This window comes from Nicotiana tabacum, chromosome 17, assembly GCF_000715075.1.
Source record: "Nicotiana tabacum cultivar K326 chromosome 17, ASM71507v2, whole genome shotgun sequence".
Classification (NCBI taxonomy): domain Eukaryota; kingdom Viridiplantae; phylum Streptophyta; class Magnoliopsida; order Solanales; family Solanaceae; genus Nicotiana; species Nicotiana tabacum.
In genome coordinates this window covers 148,398,396-148,410,032 of record NC_134096.1, presented here as the reverse complement: position 1 = coordinate 148,410,032, position 11,637 = coordinate 148,398,396, and the positions used below count along the sequence as shown (strand labels likewise).

Genomic DNA, 11,637 nt, shown 5'->3' with positions numbered 1-11,637 from the left:
ATTTTCTTCGATTTACTTACCCTTTCACCTTCACGAATTTACTTATCCCTTGTTTGAAATAGCATAATACTTATAATCTCAAAATAATCTCATTCTCGAGCTTACGTTGATTAACTTATGACGAAACTTTAACGTACAAAAATATGGGATGTAACATCCTCATTTTCGAGCTTTAATCAATTTATTTATGGCGTACTTTCACGTACGAAAATATGGGGTGTAACATCATTCCCCCTTTTGGAACATTCGTTCTCGAATGTTGACTGATGCACTTATCATTCTCATAACCCATAGCTCTTGTGAATACTTTGGTACTCCTCTTGCCATCTAGGCAACTGTTCTGTGAATGAATCCCAAAGGCCAAGGAATTTCCCCCTTTAGGCCTCTTTCTCATACCACGACTTATAGTCGAAATCCTTCCAATCTCGTAACTGTTGCTACATTCTATCATTCAGCTTGTACGACTCTAACCTTGTAAGTACGCCTATGCGATCTTCTCTCCTTTTTCCACCAGCTTTTAGCTAATTTTTAGGCCTCACTTTGTGGACATATACATAGCTTGATAAGATGTCCCTCTGGGCATCTATAAGTATACTGAAGTTCTTTGCTAGGTACTTTGTCGAACTTAGGAATATTGCTTTATCTTATTTCATAGACCTGGCTATCTATCCACATGATTTTACTGCATCTAGGTATGTCATACTGTACCATAACTCTTACTTTAATTTATCGTTGCTGAGGTCTACTACCAAACTTCAGGTTACTTTCGTTGCTTATCCCATATGTATAAATCTAAGTCCTTTAATGCTTCCTCATACTGTTCATCTTAAGAATGACGGCCTAATATCACTACATACTTTGTGACTTTTGTCCATCCATTGTTGATTCACCTCAATATTGATCTACCATATACCACTGATAACTTGAAACCGCTTACATAATCACTAGGGCGTGCATCGTGGAACATTTGAAGTGATTTTCCTGATCCACTTGGGGTGATACGATACTATACTTCCATAACCGTATTTCATAACATCCCAATGTAGTTTACCTTACGTGAGTATTTTAATCTGTACACTTCATGAAATCATTACTCAATCGAAGGCCCAAACGGCATCCTTCATTTATCACAATTACACCCTTATTCTATTCCCAGGGCAGCATTCCATCTCTTTTAAATGCTGCTAGTCTTAGACTCCTTTGCGTTTATTCAGGCTATCCCGAGCTTTCTATAACTTAGAGAAGCCATCAGCTCTCTTATTTTCATGGGCTTAATCCTGAGGACTTATCTATTCTCATCACCTTCTTACTTTCCTTTTCTTATCCTTACTCCTGTCTTTCTAAAACCTTGTCGCTCTACCATACTTTAGCTTGCGACCTATACATATCCATTTATACTACCCGCAACCTCCCTTCAACTTACTTGCACCATAATTTTCCTTATGTTATTCTGGAACGTCAAGCAAGACATCACATCATTTCTAACTCTTCTTTACTCTCTTAACTAGGCCTCCCGATACGTAGAAACCATAGGTTGGAAGATATGCCACTGACGATGCCGCTATCATTGTTGGATACCGAATCCCCGTGCTTCTAGCCTTTTATCCAAAGTATGGACTATTCACAACCTTCTACATTTGAGTATTTCGTACGTTGTTCACCTTTACCTTACTACCTTAAAATCTTGCATCGTATCTTCTATTTCTTTCATGACCTCCCTTCCATATGGGTATAATTCCCGTCCATAACTTGAAGCTATGTTATAATACTTGCACCTCTAGTGCATACACAATCCGGTGGGAGCTTCGTACTGACTTCTTATGAGGCTGGTACTTTTCTAACTGGCTTCATCGTAGGGCCGTTATAAAATATGGTTGTTGTACTTTCTCTCTTGTACCTCTAATATTAAGAGTGATCCTGCAATGCTCTCAATCACGATTCCCATAATTTTCTGGGTCCAATAATCAGACTCCTGATTTACTTGGTTGGTGCAATTATTTAGTTTCCTCTTCCTTCTGATCAACCTTTATGTAGGCTTAAGCTATCTTCCGATCTATAGCTCCTGGTATTAGTTATTACTTTAGCTTTTCCTAGGCGTTATGGAATATTCTTGATACAATCTTCTAACAACTCAATCCTTTGTCTATCCCCTGGGCTCAATTCTTTCTTTTAACTTATACCGGAGTTTTCTATGTCTGTATAATTGTCAACATATATGCTGCATGTATAAAACATTTGAACTCTTAAGTGCGTTCATAACGTACTCTGGGTCATTAATCGAATAATTATTTTCGTTCCTTCTCAGTCTTTTTTTTTAACGCAAGCTATTACTTTTCCGGATCTTTCTGCCCCCTTGTTGCGTGCATACTTAGCTTATCTTAGTTTCCACGCACGTTGGAATTCCATACCACTCATATAATCTTGAATATTACTTCTGATTTTTACTTCCCGTTTATTAGCCACGGTAGGTGCCACTTTCTTAGGGAGTACATACAATGTTGTTGTGAGACTGCTGTTATTAGACCATTTCCTCCTTAGGTTACTGAGCTTAGGTTGAAGCCTTCTTCCTTACTTCCACAGCAAGTCTTCCATTGTAGTATTTAGGGAGGACCATCTGACTCTTATAAAGCTGTGAGCTTATTACATCGTATACTCGACGAAATTTTTAATGTCCTTCCTCGACTATAATTATCTGTGGTGACTTACCTCCACGCCCTTGTGCTTGTAGGGTTGCTTCTGAACTTGATATTTTGACCATCTTCCCATTGGCACTCTCTTTTATTTCCGTAACACTCATATGGTACCTTTAATTACCCTGATTCCTATCTGAATATTTCTCAAGTATTACAATGTCATAACTGCGGGCTGAATTCACTATACTGGGTTTTACTATATTTATCTTGCACGACCTGTTGATTTGTCTGTATCCTCTTGGCTAGCCATAACTAAGCTCTTCCTGAATCAACTACTAACTACTCGTTAACCCACTCTCATATTAATATTCCATGTAATCTTTCTTAGGTTATTTCCTTTGTCTTAACTTACGTCTTGCACTGGCTCCTTATCTATCAATAACATCTCGGGTAGGAACCCTTACTTTCTTTCCTTGACTTCATGTTTGCCTAATGTTCTGGAATCGTAGCATATCTGTAAGATTTGGATAAGTGCAATCTCATTCCTTTCTCATTTTTATCGCATTCTTCCTTTACCATTCCATAGTTACTAGAACCACTTAATTCTGATTTAACGCCATATCACTCCATATTCCCCCCTTAAGGGGATCACTAAGATTTAGCGCTACGACGATCTACCTATAGATGTTTTACCTCTTCATCTTTGGCGTCCTTGTCTATCATCGATGACCCTTACTCGCCTTGCGGTAATCCTTCTGTATCAAGGATAACAAAATTCCTTACTCACGAGGGTGACACTTATTATAACTGGCACATACAGTCCCTTAAGCTTAACTTTGCTCACATTGCTTGCTTTAGGGAAGCGTCTTCCTGAATGACCATTCTCTGAATTTCTTATGAATCTTCTTTTGTTGTTCATTCTATTATCGCCGGAACGAAATCTAAAATTCTCATGATACCGACTATTATCAACTCACTCAGTCCATGTTTCGTGTTTAGTTTATCTTGTTCCCCAGCCCATACTAATTTCTATTACTCTAGAGTCTAACATTTCCTTCTAGTAATCGCATTGGAGTCACGAGCTTATTTCTCGAAATGAGGATATGACTTTATGGCCTATATTCTTTTGTTGTCTCAAGGCCTGTCACCTCTCATCTTTTCCTTCACTTGACTATAGACTCTGTAATACTGTCATCTTTTTAATCTACCGTTGTCATCCATGTATCATATCTTACTCATAATTCTTCATTGACTCTCTTCTTATTTCCCGCTAACATTTTTTTAGCTCCCCTTTGCTCTATCCAGTGGCTCTTCGAATTTCTTAACGTTCTCGCTCTACTAGGGACGGAAGCCACACTAAGGTAATATTTATCCCTTCAATGTTTCCAGTGCCTATATTTGTAGTACTCATATCTAGCTGTACTATTTTAGAGTACACCATCTGGGTGTCTCAGAATCCATCTATTAGCACAGTTGCAACATCTTTTGGAAAGGTCAACTAACGCAAACAATCCATCCATCATTTTGGGTTACTCTAACCCCAGTCGCATCCTGATATCCCATCCTTTTCTTAAACTACACCTGTTAGCCCCCATAGGGCATAACTGAGATGGGTGTGGCCAATTATACACACCTTTGTTACTGTTGATGGTAACTCACAATGCTTATATATTTTTTTGCCGATAATCTTCATTAACCGGTTACCTCGTACCCTTCTCATCTTGCTCCTTTTTCTTATTGAAGCTTGTATCTACCTTCTGAATCTCTCGTTGCTTTTTATCATATGGGTGGATAAATATTCATTCCTTAGGGCTCCTTTTCTAGAAGCTCACACGTCTTAGTACACACATGATCTATTGGAGACCCTACATTTACTCATCATAAGCATGATGCAAATTCGAGTTCCTCCAACTCAACTCTTCCACAACCGCATTCAATCCCTTACCAACTATCCTTCTGGATGTAGGTATCGTTGTATTACGAATAAAATAGAATTTAGGAATGTGAATTCTTATAAGTGAGCTCTACCACACGATCTAAAGCAAGAAGAAAGAGTGATAGTCCTAAATGCCCTGTAGCCTCCTGCTTATAAGTGTGGTGCACAACACACCCATAAACAAGACTCTACTAGACACGACTTGTAGACTCCCTAGGAAAGAACTGCTCTGATACCACTTTTGTCACGACCCAAACTGATGGGCCGCGACGGGCACCCGGTACCTTACTCAACCGAGTACCAACATAACGTATCTTTTCGTATTTTACTATTATAGGTAAATGAGATGGAAAGGCTTCCGTGAGATAACTAGAATAAAACATGTAGTACCAACTTATACATAAGACTTACGGGCCTATAACACCAAAATGATCACTCGTACATTGAATATAGGCCGACAAGGCCATACAATCTTTTACGTACAAGACATATGTCTACAAGCCTCTAAGAGTACATAAGTATCATAAAGGTCGGGTCAGGGCCCGCCATACTAAACAATGCATGCCCAAATCATACTGACCAAATAAGCAACTCCTGAGCAAATGGAGTGCACCAACATCTTCTGCTAAGACGATAGCCTACTTGGAGGACTCTCGACCTGTCTATCGGGACCTGCAGACATGAAACGCAGCATCCCCAGGCAAAAGGGACGTCATTACAAATAACGTATCGAGTATGTAAGGAATGAAAATCAGTAAACAATGGACATGAGAGAAACATGGAGTAAAAGACTCAACATGTATATCTGAATAGCTCTGTGAATCATTTAATATTATAATGTCATGCATATGCGTATAAATGTCATACCATGCATGGGTATATGCGTTCATAACATCATCAAGCCTCTGAGAGCATCCCATCATATCATCTCGGCCACTGTGGGCAAATCATCAACGTATACCAGCTGATCAGGTGGTGGTGCGTATATAATGCCGTAACCTTTTTCCATATCCCATATACATATAATATACATATATATAATGACATCTGGTCATGGGTCAATGTACATGGGTCAATATACATGTATAAATGAATGCAATGCATAAGAAGTACGATAATAACATCTTTCGGAGTGTCATAAGACCATTATGCCTTTGAGCAATATTATGAAGTAAATTATTTTTCAACTTACGTATTTTCTTAGACCCATGAACAGACGATAGAATAATAAGACATATGGGAATTCAAGAACATAGGCACCTGTAATACTTCTATGAATAGAATCATTTATGGAAGTTGTGCATTTGCTCGTTTCGTTTGTGTCGTATAGATCATGCCAAAAAGAAAGAAGAGGTAGCCTTAACATACCTGAGCCGATTCTCTTGACAATCCCTCTAACATACGTCAATTGCGGCAACACGTGACGGCAGACCGAAGTAGGAAAAATCCATATGATATTCTTGAGAAAGATTGCACTGTACTCACTTAGAATCGTAAAATCCCGTTGCTATTACGCAGTATAATTTCGTATGGATTCCTTTGCTAATCCAAGAATTCCCGTAGCTCTCTAGTGAATTAATCCTAATCTTATGTGACTTATTGAGTTTGAGAAATCTTCTATGGCTTTTGCTAAAGCACGTTGCCCTTTCCATATATTTTGTGAATTTTAGAGCTTTTTATGGCTTAGCCAAGAATCTTTCCAAAGTGTCACCTAGAAAAGTGATCTAAGAGTCACTAAATGACTCATTATGTTGCTGCCACGTTTAGGCTAATCAAAAATGTCCTAATTACTTAGGTAATCTTTCCCTAAATATTATTAGTTACCCAATCACTTCCTTAATTAACTAGGTAATCTTCCAATACCCAATAATTCACATAATTAGAAATTATCTCAAATTACTTAAAATACTACTCACTTTTAACACACTTTATATACCTTACAATCATGGTCATGTGGTACCTTGTATGGTACTAGTCCATAAATACCGGGTATTATAGCTCGTATCGTATTTTTTTCTCAAAATGATAACTTTCGACGAAACTCATTTTCTTCGATTTGCTAACCCTTTCACCTTCACGAATTTACTCATTCCTTGTTTGAAATAGCATAATACTTATAATCTCAAAATAATCTCATTCCCGAGCTTACGTCGATTAACTTACGACGAAATTTTAACGTACAAAAATACGGGATGTAACATCTCATTTTCGAGCTTTTATCAATTTATTTATGGCGTACTTTCACGTACGAAAATATGAGGTGTAACACGCTCGAACCCTCGAAGTCTTCCTCGGGATAAGCCAACCTCTTGGCCTCGGCTTCAAGTCCCTTAGCACTCTCGATTTCGGCCGACAAGTCGAAACCCCGAGCAAGAATCTCCTCAAGAGCCTCCCTTCGGGATTGCCGCTTCGCATGCTCGACGATATATTTCGTTCGGACCTGGGCCGCCTAGGTATCGGCCTTATATTGGGCCACCATTTCATCGGCATCGGCTTTAACAACAACGACCACCGACTTGGTCGTTTCCAGCTCCTTGGCAAGATTTCCTTGATCGGAGATGGCTACACTTAGCTTAGAATGGAGCTCCTCAACCCTTTTGTCCTGTACCTCGGCCTTTCTTTTTTGCCGCTAAAAGCTGGGCCTCAGCTAAAGCCAGCTGCTCCTGAGCAGTCTCATTTTCTGAGGCCATGCAGTCCATCCTGCCCCTCCATTCGTCGGTCTCGGACTTGACAGCGTCCATCTCAGCTCGCAGTTGATCGATCCGATCGATTTTTTGTTGGACCTGCGGATTCCGACTGTTAGTCATCGAGCCTAGCTCATCGTCACTAACCTAAAATATTTTTATCTGCTCGACCAAATCAGCATGCTCCTTCTAAGCTACCTCCAGCTCAGCTCGGAGGCTCTTAGCCTCCCCCTCACGCCGCTCGCTGAGAAGTTTGTAAGAATCTCTATTCTCAGTGAGCTCTCGGACCTCGACCTCAAGCTGGATTAGCTCATCCCAATATCAGAGAAAGGTCTCATGTTGAAGCACCGAGACCTACAGACACAAAGAAAAATGTTAAGATTATCTACAAATTAGTCTAAGTATGAATTTCAAATCATCAAGGAATCTTTGAAGTTACCTGGTTTAGCGCTTGTTGTGCTTCATTGAACAGGCAGGGCATGTTTACCTCATTAATCTTAGCTTAGTCCCCCTTGGTCACCAAGCACCGAAGATGGTTGGTCACCCCTATGGGGGCGAAAAGGATCCGGGCATCCTCCGGAACTTAGATGACGATCGACCACTTCCGGTCGGGATCCACACTCGGAGCAGGAAATTGGTTGACCAGCTTCGAGCTTGAAGAAGGCTCACTTGTTCCTAAAGACGAACTTTTCTTTGGCACCTCTAAGTCACCCAACCCGGTGATGTCCTCCGTGGCGGTAGAATCCACTACATCAAAAATGTCGTGAAAGGGGTCGTCCACGCTGAGGACCCCCTCGTTGGGACGTTCCTTCACCGTCTGAGCCTTGTTGTACATGGACTCAGTGAACGAAGGCGAGTCGGTGATGTCGATCACACCGTGTTCTTTCTTTGGGGTGTCTCCAACATCCCGAGAAGCTTCGGCCACTACCTCTTCGTCGGCCTCCCTAACTTGAGGAAGATTGTCCTCATCTCTCTCCGGTTCGGATGCCCCTTGCCCTTCGAGTCGTGATGACACTCGGGCCACCAGATTGAAGGATTCTTCTTCTTGTTCTTCTTTGGATACATCCATCAGCCGATAGAGAGAATCCAAAGATGGTGCTCGAGCGTTGGTGCTTTCGTTGGATTTATGCACCAGCCTTCTCCTTGGCTTCTTCTTCTCCGAGCTTAGAGAACTCGGAGCCCTTTTTATTTTATTCTCTTCACCATGTCTCGGAGCAGGGGACTCGGTGGGGAAATCATCGCTACCGGACGGGGGCCTCATTTTGACATCCTTGGATAAACCTGCAAAAGGAAATAAAACAAGTGAGGACTTAATGATGCAAAAGGGAAACCAAATATTACTCATGAAAGAGATCTCACCGTGCGAACGGGTCTCCTATCGGCCCTATGAAATCTTGCGCCACAAATGCTCGGAATAAGGCCTTTGTAATACGATTCCCTCAACCTACGAACTGTATTTGGGACCTGAGCAACAGCTGCACCACCACAGAACACCGATAAGAAGGAAGGAAAAAAGCGATAAATTAAATTTTGGGAGCAAAATTATACTTACGTGACATGTTCCACTTCTTAGGGAACGATATTTGCTCGGCCGGGATCAAGCCTGAGGTCCTCACTCGGACCAAACGGCCTAGCCAACCTCAATCCATATATTCATCGATACTCAAAAACGGGCTTTACTAGCCCGACGGGCGAGCTTGATCAATCCCCCCCGGTAGAGTCGAGGACTGTATAAACGCATGAGGTGGTCGATAGTGAAAGGGCACCCTTCGATCTTGCTTACAAAGAAACGGAGGAGGATTACGATCCTCCAGAAATAAGGGTGAATTTGACGGAGAGTTACCTCGTATCTTTTGCAAAAGTCAATGATAACCGGGTCCAAGGGGCCCAACGTGAAGGGATAAGTGTAAACACTTAAAAATCTCTCGACGTGGGTGGTGATGGCTTCGTCAGGTTTGGGAACCACCACATGTTTGTCAACCCAGTTACAATCCTTTTTTACTTCGGAAAGAATATCTTCGGTGATCGAGCAAATATACCTCGAGACCTCCTCGCACCGGCCTGGTACGGAGGAGGGTTTTTCGACCCTAAAATCAGCATTGACCAGGCACCCCCCTGGGATGAACATTTTCAAAGGAGGTTCCGGTACTGATTCCTCGACAGCAGTACGCGAAACGATCTCTTCGGTAGCCAGCCGTGAGGTAGAAGGAGTTTCTTTTTGGGGGAACGATTTTTGAAGTCTTCGCTATTTCTTTGAAAATGAAGGAAAATGGAGGAAAAAGAAGAAGTTAAAAGAGTACACTTGATGGTTTGGGATGAAGACGAACAGAAAGTTTTTATAAAAAGATCTCAAATAACTGAAATATAAGTGCCTGAAAATATTAAGATTGTTAAGGTACAAGGGCAGAAGGTTTGAATGTAAAAGTTTGAATGAGCAAATGAGGGGGTATTTATAGTTTTTAGCGACGGTTCGCATCCAGAAGTGGCCGACCAGCAACTGACAAACATTTAATGCCATTAAGATTTGACTGACGAGACGTTTCGACTGTTTTATCGTTTCTGTCGTGTGGTGTCGAAGAAAGAATCGGAAGCTCATGTCGTTTCTCATCTTCTACTCTCCGAAAAACGAGGAGACTATCTGTATACGGTCGAGATCATGTTCGCCTACGATATTAAAGGACATGCTCGGAACATGATAATGCAAGACTGAAGATCGGCCCCAAGTCATACCGGGCTAGAACCCGGGGTCAGAACACCTGCCTTCGAGAACATTTAGTCTGAGACTCCGGAGTCGACCCTAGCCCCGAACGAGCTCGAAAAAACATTGTTAGAATAACCAACAGAAGACCGAAATATCCGTAACCGGGTAGATTTTGCGGCAGAAATCTCGGCGCGTATCAATAAGGAACCGACAATCAGCAAATCAAGAGGTACCTTTTATAGAATTGTACCTAAAGTAGGACTTCTCTACTATATAAAAGGGGGTCTGATAATTCATTGAACACATTTTAACACGCATTCTAAAGCAATACATCATTATTCTCTTTAAGCTCTTATTCTTTTGTGTTTTGATATCGATCGAAGTACATTCTGCTCAAAGGTGGCTAACCTTCCAAGGCTGAAGTTACCCAATTCGTGTGGTTTGCATTTACTTTACCGTCATTTATTTCAATCGCAATCTAATTTATCGTTTTGTGTCAAGTTAATCTACGTATCCTTAAAATCACTTACAAATTCAATTGTTATCCGATTTTGCGGGTAAACAAAAAGAGAACGTGCATAGGTAATCTAGGCCTTGTTCTACTTTGAGTTTTGTTGTCATCTCTTTTTGGATTTCCTGTGGAATTACGGTTTTGAGCTTACGAGATAATCCATTTTTTATTCTCATTTTTCTTGTTGTTTGACACAGTGATTCAATATTTCGGATTGAATGGAATACCAGCAGTCATTAGTGCGCTTATCTTAGCAATGGGCTCGTACTTTGTAAGCGTAGATCGAGTTGCACCTTTTAATGATTTTTCTGCATATATAGAAAATAACAGAAGTTTCCTTGTCTTTCACTTTACAGTCGTGGCTACGGGTTTCACAACAACTTCACACATTAAACCAAGTAGCAGTCGGTGCTCCATACAAGTGATGTCGCATGAAACGAGGAGTAGATATATGTTAAGTAAAACTTATATCTAATTATTAAGACGACGCAGGACGGTTTTTAGATATTTTATCATGTGAAATTATTAGTCTTTTTCCGGGAAATTGAAATAAGACCATGTAAATGTCATATCTAAGTTTATTTATGAGCAAAATTGAAGAATGATTCCTGAAAATTTTCAATAAAAAAAATTCACATCCACTTTAATAAGTTTAGGCGTAGAAACATTCCCCAAATTGATGACAGAAACATCGTTTCAATTTTCAATTCGATTTTAAGGTATATTCTCACAAATAATTCTTGTCTCATACTTAAGTTTGACTTCTATTGTCATGTACTTTAAATTTGGCTAAATTATTGTCCCTGTATACACAAATATGAATTTGACTTTGATAATTCAACTATTTGATGGACGACAGAACACAGTTAGCATGAAATCTTAAAAGTCCTTTTTCAACCGTTGTTTACTATGAAAGTTATTGAACTGAGGGTGTGTTTGGTATAACTGAAAATGTTTTTCGTGAAAAATGTTTTCCAAGAAAATATTTTTTTGGAAAACAAGTAGTAATCTTATTCATTTTTCGGTGTTTGGTACGCAAATTAAGGAAAATAACTTCTCAAATAATTTAGATACAATAAACATGAAATCATAAACTTTCGAACCAACAACCTTTCGAACCCACAAATTTCATAAACTTCTGAACCGCTAAACTTTCGAAACCGTGAAATTTC

General features: G+C 40.2%; 1 pseudogene; it reads left to right on the top strand.

Annotated features, from left to right (window-relative positions):
- The window catches only part of LOC142172163 (lipid phosphate phosphatase epsilon 1, chloroplastic-like), a 70,053-nt pseudogene extending 59,163 nt beyond the window's left edge, over positions 1-10,890 (top strand).
- The last annotated feature ends 747 nt before the right edge of the window (positions 10,891-11,637 follow it).